Raw genomic sequence first — 7,154 nt, forward strand, 5'->3', positions numbered from 1 at the left:
TGTCCGTCGCAAAAAGAAAAAACTGAACAATGAGAGTAGTCCATCGCAAAAAGTTATTTTTTCATCCTCGCGAAAAGTGTCTCATTCTTGTTGTGTTTACTGGAATTCGACCGTTTCGGCCAAAATTGAACAAAAAAATAATCTACTGTATAACGCGGTCTGAAATCGGATCGATACAGCCCAATTCTGATCCGGATCGGCTGATTTTTTCTTCTCTATGTTCTAAACTTTGAATGCGAGAAAAAAATCTGAATCCTTCTACGACACAATAAACCAAGCTACTAAATCATTGTCCTATATTATTATATTAATTTGTAAAAATAAAAATGCTTGTCACAAGAGCTAATCACTAATACGTTCGGCGACAGGCTATCCCATCAATCCCTCTCTCTTCTCTCTTGTTTATCAACAACTCTATCTTTAAATATATATATATTTCAATAGTCCCCTTGCTATCACTACCAGCTAGCAGAGAGAAAGAACGAGAAGCAAAGATATGACTAGTGAGAAGATCCCAAAACTGACACTGAACAGCAGCCATGCAATGCCGGTGGTGGGCCTGGGGACTGTCGAGTACCCGCCCGTACCGGAGAAGATGAAATCAGTGTTTCTGGATGCGATTGCGGCCGGGTACCGACACTTGGACACCGCCTCCCGTTACAAAACAGAGCACGACCAGGGGAAGCCATACAGGAGGCCATAAAACTCAGCCTCATAGAATCATGGGAGGAGCTCTTCGTTACTTCCAAGCTCTGGTATCCAGATAACCGCCCGGACCTCATTCTTCCTTCAATTAAATCCACGAAGTGATCATGGTTTTCTGAAAAGAATGGGTTAAGTGATATATGATTACAATAGAAGGAAAAATCGGCCAGCCGATCCGGATCGGAATTGGACTGTACCAATTCAATTTCAAGCCGAGCTACATGGTATGTGAATTTTTCGTCCAATTTCAGCCAAAATGGTTCATTCGAGTCAAATTTTGGCCAAAACGCGGAATGAAATTCTTCTAAAGTTTTGGCTTCTACATGGTTCGAACCGAAGGCGCTATGTTTGTCAACCAAGCAACTTACCACTACACTAAGCTATCTTTTTCTTTTGTGTTTAAAATACATAAATATATGTAAATATAAGTGTTGAAATGTTTGTATTATATTTTATTAATGGATTATTTGATTGTAATTGTTTGTCTAAACATAAAATGTTGACAAATTATATTCTTATTATTTTTTTCCTATTTTTTAGTATAAACAAGCTACTGGCAAAAAAAGTCCGAGTTTCCAATATGATTCAGTCAATTCCGACAGATTCATCTGATTCCAATTCTATGGTCAAAAGACCGATTCTGATTCCGATTCTGATTCTAATTCCGATTTTTCCTTCTAGATTTCCATATCGCTTCATTTCTAGGCATTTTGTAAAAATCTGAATTTGCTAATTCTTTTACTTATCAAATAATGTTGGGGCTTATTAGAAAAACAGAAATGTCCTGTTCGGTTGCTTGTGTGTTCTTGGGAAATAACAAAATATGAGTATTTGTCTTCTAATTAATTCTCAAGAGGTATTATTTATCTCTTCTAACAATACTATTTTTATGGGAAAAAACAAATTGAATTAAAATTCATTTTTTTTCTTTCCAATTGGCGCAGCTTATCGCAAGCAATAGAATTAGTTACTTCTTAGAATAATTAAACTATTTTATCATAATTATTAATGCCAAACTAGATTTAGCTAAGAGTTTAAAATTTTAGATACTTCGTGGCTTGTCCGTGTAGTACGTAAATATATATATATATATATTAAAATTATTAATATGTTATTTTTTATATAAATATTTTCATAGTTTATTTGCATCCATTTTCATATTTTATTTAATTATAAAAATATTTATATTTTATAAAATAATAATTTATAAGTAATGTTATTTTAATTTTTAATATATTTTATTTAATCATATAATTAATAATTTTATTTATAAAAATAATTGTATATATAATAATAATCATTTTAGAAAGAAAATAAGATTTTCCGCAACTAATCTCACAATACAACCAAACAATCATTTCAGCACATTTCCATAATTGATCTTTTACATACCCATAACTTTATGTTACCACTTTTTTAAAGTGAGTTCTCATTCTCATCAAATGTCATTCTGTATAATCTCGTGACAAACGAACAAACCCGAAGAGATGTGGTTTCTCATTTGAGCCCCTGAGTTTATTTAATTATAGACATATTATAATAAATGAATGTTTTCATATTTCTGATAGATATATATCTGTTTAATTATATACTAGTATCATACCCGTGCGTTGCAACGGGGACATATTATAAGAAACAAATATATCAATGAAAATAATAATTATCTAAAAATTAAAACACATGTTAATAGAAAATTTATATGATTATGTATTTTTAATTAACATTAATCGTGATCTCTGATAACAATTTGATGATGTGATGATTCTTTATTTTTAAGTATCAATGATATCAAATAATAGCTCGATTCAAATCTAATATCAAATATCATACAACAATTCAATATCAACATATAATATGATATCAAAAAACATAAATAAAAAGCATTATCGTTTGTATGTATAGGATATATACACAGACACACACATATTATAAGAAAAATATATATTCACACACACGTTCCAATTTATATTCTTCTTTGTTTCCAATTTAGAATACACACACACATATACACACATTGATATATTATATATTGAAAATATATTCTAAATTGCTCACACCAATATGTATAGAAACAAAGAAAGAAAAATATGGAAATTAAAAAAAATGATTTCCATTGTGATTCGTATAGAAATGAAGAAGGAAACAATAAATAAGAAAATGGAAGGTTGAGTCTTCTCAATTGAAAAGGAAAAATATGGAAATAAAGGAATAAGGAAACAAATAAATATATAGCTAAATTTCAGAATTTGTTCATTTTAAATTGTAACGTATCGTGTGGCAGCACATGTGGTGGGTATGTTTGTAACTAAATTTAGACTTTTATACATAAAAGAGATGCATTTAATCAAAAGAAGACAAATTATGTAATTGGAGAGCTGCGATCAAATCCGAAGTTTCATCTCTCAATTGTAGCCGTTGGCGGATCGGACGCCCAACGTGCTTAATAATAGAATGGAGATGTGAGTTCCCATTTCAGTGTTCTTGTGCATCCTTTTGCCCGAACAATGCCATTCCCATTTTTTTGTATTTTGATCAATAATTTTTTTTATTGTAGGCATATTGCAGTAAACACATACTCTATTTTACTAATTGTATGCATATATGCGTATGGATGCAAATGGATGCATCTTTCGTTAAAGTAATATGACAATGTGTATTTAATATTAATCTTTTGTTATGAGATTTTCACTACTTCATAAAACACGACTATACACGGTTTCAAAAGCTAATGACATATGGTTCTGCGACTGTGTCAGAGTGCATCATATATGAAAAAGTCGATAGATTGTACACGATTAACCGTGTCTATATATAATTAACATACACAGTTACTATAAGTGAACTACTGTGTTCGATTTTATAAAAAATAAAGGTGTTGAAACAAGTCATTCATACGCAGTTGTAGTAACCGTGTATATAATAAGTGTTATACACACGGTTTCAATTAATTAACTGTTTATATTTTTTTCTAAGTCATACACGCTTGTTAATTACAAGAAGTGTATGTTACTCTTTGTACACAGTTAAGAACTATATATCTGATTTCTTATTTTTTTCAGTTATACGATTTATAATTGGCTAGACCACGTATTTGCTAACCATGAATCATACAATATTACACATATAATTCAAGAAATATTGAGCATTTACAACATACAGAAAACAATATTCATTCAACATACAGAAACAATTACTATATTCAATATTAATTCAATATATAAACACGTTTCAACATTAATTCAACTTAATTTTTTTATAACTTACATGTTTTATCTCTAGGTGGGCGGCTTGTCATTTGAAAACTACCATATGTCAAGAATGCACAATTACTTTAACAATGTTGCAAGACACAAAAAACGTCCATGTGGAGTTCCACCCGACTGTTTAAGTGAGTTCATGCATAATCACTAGTGGAGAACTTGAAATTAGTGTCGGACATTAGGCGACACTAATCGGGCTGATACTAATACTTTGTAAATAGCCGACACTAAAAGTAAGGCATTAGTGTCGGCTATTTATTAAATGGCCGACACTAATACTAACTTTTAGTGTCGGTTATTTATTAAAAAGCCGACACTAATAAGTATTAGTGTCGGCTATTTAATAAATAGCCGACACTAATACTTATTAGTGTCGGCTTTTTAATAAATAGCCGACACTAATGTTTTTTTTTATTTTAAAATAAATTTCAAAAATTCACTATAAATCATAGAAAATTCTAAAAATGAAAATTTTTGTTCTGGAATGCTCATATATTTTCGCTGAACTATATATAAAACAAAGATATCAAATAATTCATCATAATTTACAAATAACACTCACTAAATAAAATATCATCCAAATTGCTCATTTATTGTTATCATACAAACCCTAAAACAGAAAATACATAAAAGATACATAAAAGACCCTAAAAACTCTAAAATTATAAAGACTATACCAAAAGTCTATGAAGGAAGACTCGGATCGCGAATCTAAGCCTGCAAAATGGTGAAACAAATCATAGATTTGTTTCTGATCCGGTTTTGAGCTGTGGAGTTCCTGTCAAAATTTCAGCCCGATCCGACGGACGGATCAAAAGTTACGCCCCTTTTCGTGAAGCATGCGCAGGACCATATTGCATTACATCTTCTGGTATTCGCCTAGAAGCGGCTCGGTTTGAGAAGATCAGATCGGAGAGAAGCGTGAAGCGAAGTGAAGGAGATGTTTTAAACCCTAGGCGTGCGTTTGAAAGAGGTGCGCGGGACTTAAAATAAATTTTTTTTAGCTTTAGTGTCGGCTGTTTATAAATAGGCGACACTAATAACTGAGAATTAGTGTCGGCTGTTTATAAAAAGGAGACACTAATGTATTAGTGTCGGCTGTTTATAAATGGCCGACACTAATTGTTAAGTATTAGTGTCGGTTGTTTATAAACAGCCGACACTAATGCATTAGTGTCGCCTTTTTATAAACAGCCGACACTAATTCTCAGTTATTAGTATCGCCTACATATAAATAGCCGACACTAATATTATTAGTGTCGGGTTTTTGTAAACGACCGATACTAAAGTATTAGTGTCGGTTTTTTAAGGCAACACTAATTGTATGTTCTCCACTAGTGAATCTCTTTCACGTAAAGAGATTAAACCACAGCTCAGTCTAGTTAGCCAGTTGGGTCGAAGACCACATGGACATTCTTTCACCCTTCAACATTGATAAAGCCAATGGCAATTCTTGATTCATGGTTGTCTTGAAATGACAAGTCGATCCTCCTATAGATAAAATCATGATAGTTATAGAAAAAATTGAATTAATGTTGGAACATGTTTATATATTGAACTAATGTTGAATATATTAATTTCAACATGTACTGAATTACTTCTGATTCTGATCGGACTTTACGGATTCAAATTCAAATTTTGAATTAGTTCAAGGGATCCGGATCCGCTGGAAATGACAAGGATTTACTCTCAAGTCTCAAGTGCAAACATCAAAACTACAAAAAGGGGTGTTTCAGTGCAATTTGATTTTGGGCCTTTTAAGCCCACTATTTTCATAATGCAATCAATGATGACAACCAATGTGCACTTTTGTATGTGTGGTTCAAATTTTGGGCCTTTTAAGCCCACTATTTTGGGCCTTGGCTAAATTAGGCCCAGTTTGATTGTGGTCTAGTTGATAGACCAGACAAATCGAACGGGTCAGATTGTGTTTATGTCTGATTAAATCAGATTTGTATTACTTTCAGGTTTTTATAGGTATCGGACCTGGATATTAAACGGATCTGGATACAGTTATTTGAATGTCAGTTTTCATATTTTAATTTGTGCAGATTTGGTTTGAATAATTATGATTCTAATTGTCTATGTTCGAGTCTTATTATATTCCAAACATAGCCGAATAAAAGTACGTTCAAATATATATATCACATATATGTATCTTCACCGTAGGTTATGATATAATTATATTATCTCGTTCAATAAAAAATTTAAATTTGAATAGGCTTGTAAGATTAATTATTTGAGTATCATATAATTAATGATATTAAATTGCATGTTAATTTTATTTTTCAAGCAATTTCATATTATTACAAAAATATTGTTCGCAACTTTTAGTGAAATCAACATGATGCCGGCCCCTTGAACAGATATATATATTTCTTTTTTTATTGACTTTGTCAATTGATTAACTTCATGTGTGAAACATATTTTGTTGTGTATGATCATGCATGTGAGGGGAACATATTAAACTGTATGTCAAAATTTCCTTTTCAAGTACTTTCATATTATTACAAAAAATTCTATGCAACTTTTAGTGAAATCTGCATGATGTATCCCTTGATTCATACATGAGATTTTTTAAGATGCATACCGTTGGCATTATATGATACCGAGGGTTGTGAACTTAAATGTATTTTTTAATACCGAGGGCAAGATGCATACCGTTGGCATTATATAATGAAAATATATAGATCAACTGCAACTTCAAGTTCCTCGCTTACATGTGCCACTGCTACCACAGTAAGCTCAGCACTACCTCAATAAAATCCAAATAAATCTGCTGTTATTCCGATCCCAACCGTTCAAATTTTTTTCATGCGTGAATCTCAACCGTTCAAATTTTTTCATGGGCAAATCTCAACAAAGATCAACGGTTTGGATCGAAATAACAGGCAGCAGATTTATTTCCCAATAAAATTAGCTAGATCAACTGCAAGCTATTAATTCACATATGTGTGTGTGTGTGTGTCAGCGTGTGTGTGTGTGTCAGAGGTACCACAATAATTAATGGCAATAGAAATTAAATTACAAATCTAAACTCAACCAGCCATGGCCTCCTCTTATATTTAAATGTGCCACATCTACCACAATAATGGACAGCATACGTACTCTTATAATCCACTATAAGAATTAAGAAGACATGATGAGAAGAAGTTCATAACAATCATATCTCCAAACTAAATTCCAAAT

The sequence above is a fragment of the Carex rostrata genome, chromosome 10, assembly GCF_964058835.1.
Source record: "Carex rostrata chromosome 10, lpCarRost1.2, whole genome shotgun sequence".
Classification (NCBI taxonomy): domain Eukaryota; kingdom Viridiplantae; phylum Streptophyta; class Magnoliopsida; order Poales; family Cyperaceae; genus Carex; species Carex rostrata.